General features: G+C 47.1%; 1 long non-coding RNA gene across 1 annotated transcript; it reads left to right on the top strand.

Moving 5' to 3' along the window:
* LOC118077261 (uncharacterized) lies at positions 1 to 9,658 on the top strand. The gene is made up of 3 exons (XR_004691618.2): positions 1 to 164; positions 6,525 to 6,692; positions 9,076 to 9,658. It is a non-coding gene; the product is annotated as an uncharacterized LOC118077261 (long non-coding RNA).
* Positions 9,659 to 11,407: the final 1,749 nt, after the last annotated feature.

Genomic DNA, 11,407 nt, shown 5'->3' with positions numbered 1-11,407 from the left:
ATAAAGGCCAAGGGGGAGCCAGTTTGGGGAACAGATGCTCTGAAGGCCTCTTCTAGTAAACGTATAGACAGAACAACAGCGTTCAGCATTTGAGAGAAAAGCAAAAACAGAGGAGCTTTAAAGCACAAGACAAAAATAAGATCACGCTGCAATCCCACAGGACGGTAAGTGAAATCACTTTTGTGCTTTTCATTAAAAAGGAATGAGGGGTTCAAACGGATGGGTAGATAATTGGTTCCGAGGGGTACACGCCATTAGTGGCAACTGCAATCATATCCTCAAATACTTTTCAAAGCTTTCCTCCCATAAATAGTGTTATTATGCTGACTTGAGGAAGAAAGACAGCTCGTGCCAGTGGCCCACTTGCATGGGCCATGTTAACCTCAGAGCTGTTACCCAGAATCATAGCTCTTCACCCGCAAGATGCAAAACCGCAAGTTGCCGTTTTCTCAGCAGACAGACGAGAAGGCATGGCGCTTTGTGAGTTTGCAGCAACTCCCCCGCCCCCACCAAGCTGGCTGCCAAATTTTAATATTTTAACTAACTCTGAACGTGCAGTTTTTGGAAAGGAAGCATTACTGCTATTAGCTCCAGTGAGCCCTGAGAACAAAAGCTAGTTGAAAATTGACAAAATAATGATGCTAATAATAAGCATGACTGGGTTTTTATCAGGGAGTATATTAGATTTACTCAAACTTTCTTCAAACCCTTCCCCTGCGTGGAGCACAGTCAGCTACGCAATTGCTCCTCGCTGATATTTTCCTTTGCTGGGTTCAGCAATTGCTTTCACGTCGCTCCCATGCCATCCTTCCACCATGAAATCCACTAAAGGGGATGCCAGGGGACGTAGGGGGCATTTGTTGCCATGGGGCTACCAGCAGCCCTCACCTCCCTTCTGCTAGCAAGCAGCCGTCTTGTCACCTCCACGTCTAATAACCATGCGGTTTGGAAAGAATGACAAACTCTAGGAACCAATATTTCTCTGCTGTTTGTTTTCTGTTTCCCTCCGAGTGATTGCTATACTATGACGAGTCCTTGATAACACTGTGGGGAGGGTGGAAGTTGAACTCCCCCCCCCCCAAACTAGACTTGCCACATTGCTGGTCCATTTTTTTCACCTCTCAAACTAGACGTTTGCCGAATTTTGCTAGTTCATCTTCAGTTGCTTATAGGTGCAGAGGGGGGGGGGGTTCTTACATGTGGGAAGTGGAGACTTATCTCTTCACTCTACCATGAGTGGACTGGAGATTAGTTCTCTCTCACACACCACACACAACATGACTAGGAACCTTGGAAGGGAGTCTCCATTGGTGCTAATGGGGCTTTTTCTAAGGCTCCTTCCTATCTGTGTGCACAAGGTGGGGGTGGGTGGGAATGCAAGCTACCATTCCTCACTCACTGACTTTTCCATAAGAATCATCTACCCATACTAAGTACTTAGAGAAATTTAGGAGTCCTTGATAACACTCAGCTAAGTGGTCCCAGTAGCAGAAGCCTGTGCAAGGATTTCTTCTAGTGCAACTGAGCTCCCCCCCCCTTTCTCTCTTATCCAACATTGGGTTGGGGGATAACCCTAGAATAGCGTGCATCTGGAGGAGAGGTGAGCTAATTCTACCAGGCAAGCAGAAATTCTTGCACCGATAGAGCAATCTCCTTAGCGCTGCATTGAATTCTCCCCCTAGTACAGTACCCTGTTAATGCATCCTGTCACCAAGCAAGGATTTCCACTTGCACAAGGGGACTTTACTTCCTCTTCTGCCTCTGTGCATGACCTGAACTCTACCTACCAGTAGATCTGCTCCAGAGGGTTGAGGGAAACAGATTTAGGGTGCCAGGAGGAGGAGGAGGAGGAGGAGGAGGAGGAGGAGGAGGAGGAGGAGGAGGAGGAGGAGGAGGAGGAGAGTGGGAAAAAGTTCCATTGCACAAGCAAAAATATTTTCACTGGCAAAACAGCTTTCTTAGTACTACCAAGGAATTTTCACAGTGAAAGGTAAAGGTAAAGGGACCCTTGACTGTTAGGTCCAGTCGCGAACAACTCTGGGGTTGCGACGCTCATCTCGCTTTACTTGCTGATGCAGCCATGACAAAGCCGCTTATGGCGAACCAGAGCAGCACACGGAAACTATTTATCTACTTGCACTTTGACGTGCTTTCGAACTGCTAGGTTGGCAGGAGCTGGGACTGAGCAACGGGAGCTTACCTCGTTGCGGGGATTCGAACCGCCGACCTTCTGATCGGCAAGCCCTAGGCTCTGTGGTTTAGACCACAGCACCACCCGTGTCCTTCACAGTGAAAAGCAGGGTATAAATGCATTAAATAAAGAAATAAAATTAAATGCATCCTGTGCATTTAAGCGAACGTTTAGTTTGGCCCTCAAGATAACTCACTCCTTCATACCTCCCACTTTTACCAGATTTACAGGGACTGTGTTTTCCCAGGGTGAGCGTTGTTTACTGGTGCAAACTGGAGCTCTACTGTAGCTCACTTGACAACAGTGCTTACCTGTGAAAATGTTGAATGGCCTCTTTGCAATGGTTTCCAAGCATTTATTTCTCAGGCCTCATCAGAGTTCCCTGAGAAGAGAGATTCCTTGTTAAAGCACTCTTGAGAATTATAGCTCTGTTCATGGAATACAGGCCTCCTAACAACCAAATCACCTTTAGTAGACTACAGTTCCCAGGATTCTGACGGGACGGAACGGGACGGGGGGGAGCCAGGACTGTTTAAAGTGGTCTGATACTGTTTTAAATGTATGGTGCAGATGAGGGAGGCCTTAGGAAAATCTCTGGAGAAATATCTTTCCGCTTAGATTTGGCTGTTAAGGAATCGCTTCTGCAGAACCACCCATCACTTGACGGGGATTCTGGAGTAAGTTTCAGGCCACACCAGATACCCAGAAAGCCTCGCTATCCCATGGGGATTTAACATAAAATCTAGTGTGTCTCTGCTCTGGGTTGCCTTCCACATCTGGAGGAGAGGCACATGTCTAAATTCAGTCATGTTGCTATACTTTTGATCCCACTTCACTATCTACATTATCCTTTTAGTAGGTCAGGTTTTATATTGTCCTTTTCCGTTCAGCTGTATTTATTCTCCAGTTTATCTCTCATCTCTGGTCCCGCTATAATTGCCTCCTCTACCTGTGCATTCCTCTGGTTCATTGTCACTAGTTAAAGCTAGTTAAACCTTTTTCTTCTGTTCCATGCCCTTGACCTTTTCCTATCCTTTATCCTTTTCTGTGGAACTCTTTATACTCACTGATATTCATCAACTGCTTATCTTCCACTTTAAAAAAAATGCCTCAAGACTAATTTATTTCAGCTAGTGTGTGTGTGTGTGTGTGTGTGTGTGTGTGTGTGTGTGTTAAGGGCAGAGCTGTAGCTCAGTGGTGAAGCATCTGCTTTGCTTGCAGAAGTTCCCAAATTTCATCCCTGACATCTGCATGTAGGGCTGGGGGGGGAACCCTCCCTAAAACTCAGGAGAGCCACTGGCTCTGTATAAGGCACACTGTTAGTGGTTCAGCAGTAAAACTGCTCACACATTTGCAAAGCTAAGTAGCGTCCCATCAAGTTGGATGGGGATCTGCATGTTTAAATTCTTGCATTGTGGGGGTTGAGCTAAATGACACTTGGTTCCCCTTCCAACTCTATGGTTCTACTTCCTGTGAGATAATATGCCTTCTCTTCCAATTCTTAATTTTTGATTTTTCTTTTTAAATTTTATTTTTGTCCAAATTAGATTGCAAGCCCATTGGGCTGGGCCTGTATTTTAATATATTCTGCACAATGCCTTGTTTTTTTTTAAGTCATTACAACAATAATTGTTCCTTCATAAGGTGAACCACGATTTACATCAGTGCTGCTCAAAGTGGTGGTTCACAGACAGGTGCCTCTCCTTGAGCCATTGGCTGCTGGACCATGGTGATCGCATCATAACCCAGGTTGGGTGGGGTGCTTCAAGGACCACATATGGTACCTGTCCCTGGCGCAATGGGGCTGGGGAATTGCTAACCCACCACCTCATAGTTTGAAAAGCACCAATTTGGATGGCAACAATAGTCCCTTAATGAAATAGAAGGTTTGTGGTTGGGTGCACATTTAGGTGACTTCGCAGACAGAAAGCTTAGCAGGGGAAAGACAATGCAAGGCCAGGCTCTCTAGACTGCTACTCTGAGCAGCAGAGAACAAGGCCAGAGGGAAGCTTTTCCTCTTAAGAACATAATAAGAGCCTACTGGATCAGGCCAACGGCCCATCTAGTCCAGCACCCTGTTCTGACAGTGGCCAGCCAACCAGATGTCTGTGGGAAGCCACAAGCAGGATTCCTGCAGTTTGCAACAATAAATATCCAACTGCCTCCAGTTATGGAGGCAGAGCCAGGGCTTGCCCACCCACGAGGCAAGCAGATCCTGCCTTGGGTGGCAGGATCCACAGGGGCAACAGATCCGGCCTGCTGCTGCAGTGGTAGTGATGGCTGTGTCACACTCCCTTGAGGCCTGATCTGCTGCCTCCTCAGCAGACATTGCTCCATGCTGCCACTGCAGCAGCCTTTCTGTGACTTACATAAATACGTTTACCATCTGCGATGTGATTGTCCACACAGCAAGCTGAAGAAGTCAAAATTGGGGCTAAAACTAGCCACGATGGAGACAGCCACACTTCTTGTTCCCTCTCCCTTCTCTTCCTTTGCAGCAGGCACATTACTCTCAGCCTGGTTCCAGTACTTACAAGCAGGGAGAAAAAAATGTCCGATATGAGGTAGATAGTGGCAAGGGGAAGCAGCAGAATGGTTAGGGTCCAGCTCTCTTAGGCAAGAATGAGGAGGCTGCCTCAGGTGGCAGATGTTGAAGGTGTGGGGTAGCAGCGGAGAGGTGTTGACGCTCATGCGGCCTACCCTGTGCCCTCTCTTAAGTTAGCCCTCAGTTACCCCATCCCCAGAGTTGAAGTAAGATTCCACAGCCAGTCTATTCTGGTTCCATAAATGGAATGAGGGTGCCATCTTGTCCTTCTCAGGCAGCACAATGCACATTCTGACGTTAGCATCAGGTCCCACTAGGCATGTGACTGGGGCTGCCCCTATCATGTCTGGCCCCAGTTTTGGATGCAGCTCCGTGGGTCTGTAGCAGGCGCCCAAAGGGCCACAATTAAGGTGATAATGTAAATCCTTATAAATCTTGGAATATGCTTGAATTAGAAGAGTTATGGTAACCTGTTGCTTTAAGAAATTGATGATTCAGCAAGAAGCCGTTCCTACTGGGATAGAAGGTCAGCTAATACGTCAATCACAAAGAAGCAATTCATAAACTAGAGCATAAATTGTTACATCCACATGTAACACAGGTTCCCATGCATGTAAACTAAAAATATGTAACAGATCACGGTGAGAATCAAAGTTTAGTTAGCGAAGCTTATTGCGCATGCGTATTAAATATGAAATGAGGTAATGATGAATATTAAATATAAAATGATGTAATGATTTATGTGATTGGTTAAATCAAAATCCTTTGTCTGAAATGTTATAAATTCCTCTGCCCCACGTTGGGCGGGGTTGCAGTTTTGCAAAAAGATTTGACTGTAACCTTATTGCTTTGCAATAAACAAAATGGACCCCAAACTCCTCTTGTCTCTGAGTTTTATTGGCCTAACTCAGCCAGTCAGTTAAATCCAGTGCTATCAACATACATGGAGGACAGATCATTGGAAGAAGCCACCTTGTACCAGTTCAGGCTATTTGTCCACTGAGCCCAGTATTGCCTTCTCTGACAGGCAGGGGCACTCCAGGTCATTAGCTATGTGATCATTATTTTTTTAACCAGATTTACCAAAGGGTCTTCTGCATGAATCTCCTCTCTACCCTCAAGCTACAGATTCACCCCCAGACCTTTGATTCTGACTTTCCCCCAGTCCATACTATATTGGATGTGTGTTGGCAAAAGTTCCCCACACCCAGTTACACAAGGAGGGAAATGTGTGGTTGGAGCTGAACCCTTGCTGGTGTTTGTAACACAAAGGTTGTCCAGATTGCAAAGAATCGTCTGTCTGTTCCCGGTTATCTTTGTTTCAGAAGCAAAGCATTCCAACAAAAACCAGAAAAAGCAGTCCCTTTTCCGCTATGGAATTCTGCAGTCCAAACTTGCTGTATAATAAGGAAAAATTGGCTTTCGCTTTCCCTAACAAGTTTCTCACCTTGACAAGCTTTTCCATTTCATTTCTCAAAGGTTGACAAACACCTCTCTTTTTATTGTTTTCCTTCATTAGGGAAGGAACAAAAAAAAATGGGCACTTAGGAAAATGAAATGCCTGTTCCTTCTGAAAACTAATCATTTTTACAAAATAGCCTTACACCCACAGTGCCACTTTAATCAGGTTAGTTAAATCTTTCTCTCCTTTTCTTCAAAGGGGCTTTTGAAATTAAGAGTGAAACACGATTCTGGTGGGGGTGAAGGAGAAAAGGGGGGAGGGAGTTCTGAGACAGGTATACTTATCTCCAATCTTCCGACTTCCTTTTATTTTCCTATTTGCAACAGCGTGTGTCAAGAACCATGGCTTAACTTCTCCACAAAGCCATGTCAAGAGAAAGCCCCACAATACACCTGCGATCTTACGAATCGTAACCCACTTTGGTATTAAGACTCAAGAGTTCAACAAGCAAGCACTTCCTTTATCTTCGAGAAAAAAAGCAAGTTCTCTTCCAGGTAACATGAAAGATTATATTTGTATGCTACATGGCACAGTATTTTGCCCTGCCTCTTCCCTCCATCCCCCAAAATGGTGGCAAGGGAATGAACAGGGGTACCCTATCAAGGAGCCAAAATTCTATATACTTCAGGTGCAACAGGTGCCCTAGGAGTTTGCTGCACAAGTTGAGTTTTCAGGGTGTGGTGCCACAAACTATGCTATAAACTCAACTCAATGCCACAGCTTAGGGCAGAGGTGCATGTGAAATAATCCAGGCCTGAATGCCAACTGCGTTTCTGCCACGTTATGCTGAACTAAGGAAGACTTCGAATCAGGCTGGTGCCCGATATAGGGTTTTAAATCAGCTAATAGGGTGTTACTGTGACCAGTAAGGTCCTATTTGTTCAAGGTCACCAGTCCCATCACCTGAATGGCTGGTAGGTCCCATTAGGTGTGAACAAATCTGTCAGTTTCAGATTCTCTTCATTTCTTGTCTTTTCTTTTCTTTCCTTTCCTTTTTTTTTTAGTTTTTCACGCTTCTACATCAGTTTGTGATGAAATTTCCTCCGCCTCTCTCCAAATATGCCCATTTATAGATGCCATTTTCCCTAATGCATAAATTTATTTATTTATTTATTTTTGCAAGCTGGTGCATCTTTAGGCACATTTTCAACTAATATTTTGATTTCAGAAGGCATTATATGGTTGGAAAACTGCATCACATAATTCAGAAAAGAGCAAATTCCGAAGGGAAGTGGCATTTCAGTTCACATATTGTTCCAGGGATCACTAATTAGGAAGGTTCACATTTCTCTCCCATCTCAGTACCTGACTCATCTTGCTTAGCCCCAGGCCCTCCGGGCTCCATTCTGGATCCATCCCATTACCTACCCCAGCCTTTCTCAACCTTGGGTCCCCACATGTTGCTGGACTACAACTCCCATCATCCCTGACCACTGGTCCTGCTACCTAGGGATGATGGGAGTTGTGGTCCAACAACATCTAGGGACTCAAGGTTGAGAAAAGCTGACCTACCCATTTGGGTAGTTTAAAACAACAACAACAACAACAACAACAACAACAACAACAACAACATCTGACATTCATACCCATGCAAGATTTGTGTTCTCCTTAATCTTCACTCAACCTACAGCTGTTTGAGAACTGGGAATTTAAGGATATTTTCTTCAAAGTGCTTTCAAAGTATCACTGGTTTAGCATCCCACCACATCTCTCATTAAAGAACCCCCCCCCCCCAATCAAAGTCAAGAGAGAGGGCAGGGGTGAGTGTTGCCCTAAGGGACATGAGCAACATGTATGGGATCTAAATCAGGGAGATAAATCCTGGTTAATCAGCTTGAGATCTAGAGCAGGCTTCCTCAACCTTGCCCCTCCAGATGTTTTGAGACTACAATTCCCATAATCCCTGACTGCTGGTCCTGCTAGCTAGGGATCATGGGAGTTGTAGGCCAAAAACATCTGGAGGGCCGAGGTTGAGGAAGCCTGATCTAGAGCAAAAGACAGGAGCAGTCTGTCCACACTGCAGCATTTTCTTTCTATTGCTCAGTTGGAATATTATCTGTTTCTGAAGCATGATATGTTATAATTAGGCTGATATAATGGGAAATTATAGTGCAGGGTTGGTTGTTTCTTCCACTGTAAGTTCTACTACTTTGACTTCAGCAATAGCTGTAATTTATTGAGTAAGCTGTGGCTATTTTAGTTTACAACTAAAATGTCATTAAAAATATTTTAGGAAAAGTGAATGGGCCAGACACCCTATTGACCAGGATTCTAGAGTCTCCTTCTGCTTCATTTACCATGAGCTACTGGGCTGGAGTAAGGGGACCCAGGTGGCGCTGTGGGTTAAATCACAGAGTCTAGGGCTTGCTGATCAGAAGGTCGGCAGTTCGAATCCCTGCAACGGGGTGAGCTGCCATTGCTCGGTCCCAGCTCCTGCCCACCTAGCAGTTCGAAAGCACATCAAAGTGTAAGTAGATAAATAGGGACCACTCCAGCGGGAAGGTAAACGGCGTTTCCGTGCGCTGCTCCGGTTCGCCAGAAGCAGCTTTGTCATGCTGGCCACATGACCCGGAAGCTGTCTGCGGACAAACGCTGGCTCCCTTGGCCTATAGAGCGATGAGCGCCGCAACCCCAGAGTCGGACACGACTGGACCTGATGGTCAGGGGCCCCTTTACCTTTACTGGGCTGGGCTGGGCTCAGCATAGCTAAATTGGTTCCAGCCAAACCACATTTATAGGTTGGAGCCAATTGGTGTATCATCTGTTGACAGTCTAGTTTGGCAAACAGCTTGCATTCACAATGGAAATGATTTCTACCTACAGTATTTCTCATGTTCACCTCTTTAAACGTATTCCCTTTCTTCTGTTTTATTGTAGGTACCTGTGGTTATAATTTCGGAAATCTAGAGCTGCACGTCTTCCCCCCCTCAGTGCCTCTTTCCTGCTGGAGCTGTGGAGTGTGACAATGGTGTTTGTTTCCAATCTGTCAAACGCCATTATCACACTAAATAGCTACTGTTAGATAAGCCATCGGGTTCAGCAGAGGGAAGGAAAAGGAAGAGAATTATTGGAGCAATATATCCTCACAGCAAAGCTGCAGGAATACAACAGTCCCCCTGTTTCTCTGAAAATAAGACATAGCTATAAAATAAGCCGTAGCAGGATTTTTAAGCATTCAAGGAATATAAGCCATACTCCGAAAATAAGACATAGTGATAGGCGCAGCGGCAATGCCAGCCGCGGCAGGAAGATGAGGAAGGGGGGGGAATAAGACATCCCCTGAAAATAAGCCATAGTGTGTGTTTTTAAAGGAAAAATAAATATAAGACGGTGTCTTATTTTCAGAGAAACATGGTATCAAAATCACGTCAACTGCTTGCTTTGCGGTGCCAAAATCTCATGCAGTAAATAATGCGATCTGCTTTTCTAAAAGTACACATTGTGATCCCAGTTGCTTTGCAGAGATGTGCATGACTCATGTTTGTGTTCATGGGATGCAGAGATATTTTACCGTGTTTCCCCTTTTTTAAGACACCGTCTTATAACTTTTTTCCTCAAAAAAACACACGGTGTCTTATTTTCAGGGGATGTCTTATTGTTATTATGTTTTTATGGCATCTATGGTTCCGGGCGGTGGGGCGGCAGGCCTCCTCGGCTGGGCCATGAAGAGGCCAAGCCGCTGGCTAGGCGCTCCGCCCGGCGATGCCTTTGTCTCGGTTTTTTAATTCTTTCTTCTATTCCCCCCCTGCCAACCGCTCCAAGGTTCCTGCTACTTTATTTTGGGGGGGGGGTGTTTCGCATGAGGATGAGCAGGGCTGAGGGATCCCGCCCGGCCTTAGACAGGCCACCCGCGCGCCTTCCGAGCTTGGCCAGCCGAGCTTGGCGAGGCGGAAGGCCTCCGGGGAATGTGGGGCCCCGGCAAGGCTGCACTGAGAGCCCCCACGGCCGCGCAGCCATCGCCCTTGTTGCTGTCTTCCTTTCAAGCCTCTCGCTCAAAACGAGGCGCTCACTGCACTTGGAAGGAGCCGCGCGCCCACGGCTCATGCAGCAAGGGCCCTCCCGACTCCTTCCCAGGCGCCCCTTTCCCCTCCTCCTTGCCGGTTCCGGGCGGCGGGCGGCAGGCAGGAAGAGGCCAGGTCGCTGGCTCGGCGCTCCGCCCGATCGGGGCTGCGGAGTGCTCCGCCCGATCGGGGCTGCGGAGCGCTCCCCCTGATCGGCGCTGCGGAGCGCTCCGAGCGATCGGCGCTGCGGAGCACTCCGCTCTGCCGCCGCTGGTTCTGGGTGCCGGGGTGGCAGGCCTCCTCGCCGGGCGCTCTGGCGGCGCAGAAGGGGCCAGCAGCGCTCCCGCCGTGTGTCACCCCGGTGGTGCGGAAGGGCCTGCGGGCCTCCCGTCACCACTCTGCCTTGGGCCATGCAGCCCATGACACTCCGGCGTCGCGGAAGGGGCCAGCAGCGCTCCCGCCACTGTCCATCACTCCAGTGGTGCGGAAGCGCCTGCGGGCCTCCCGCCGCAGCTCAGCCTTGGGCCATGCAGCCCACAGGGGCGAGCAGCGGCCTCACCTCTGCCTGGCCCGGCAGCAGCAGCAGCAACAGCAGCGGGAGGACAAGGACGGCGCTGCTGCTGGGTCCCGCTGCCTCGAGGCGAGAGGCGCTGCTGCGCGGAGGTATGGCTTATTTTCAGGGGGTGTTTAATCTGCACAAATGCTTAAAAAGCCTGCTATGGCTTACTTTCTGACTACGTATTAAAAAGGGGGAAACACGGTAGTGATCAAGCACAAGTGATTATGTACATTTATTCCTACATTATAACAAACGGCCTACACAACTGTCTTCCTTTCATTTTCGCTCCCCAACGCAACATTATAAGTGTTTATTCCACTTATTAACAAGTCAATAGTTACAGCTATTTCAGTCTTGAACAGCAGCTCCATTGTTGTATTGACGTTTGACAAATGAGCCTGAGAATGGAGGCATAATTCCATTTTTGGCTCTCAGCTGTGTATACAAGTCATCATTGAGTCAAATGCTGAGCAGTATTATTGCCATGTTGTTGGGAGGCTTGGCAGAAAAGCAACCACGATCCCTGTTCATAATTGCTATATAAATATTCCATAGGTGTGTATATTTCACTGAAATCAATGGGACGTATTTGAAGCACAATGCATAGACAACTTATGCCAGAAAGGGAGTCAGAGGTTACTTCTTCTTC

Source organism: Zootoca vivipara, chromosome 11 (genome assembly GCF_963506605.1).
Source record: "Zootoca vivipara chromosome 11, rZooViv1.1, whole genome shotgun sequence".
Taxonomy (NCBI): Eukaryota; Metazoa; Chordata; class Lepidosauria; order Squamata; family Lacertidae; genus Zootoca; species Zootoca vivipara.
The sequence above is the reverse complement of the archived record's forward strand: the minus strand, read 5'-3'. Positions and strand labels throughout refer to the sequence as shown.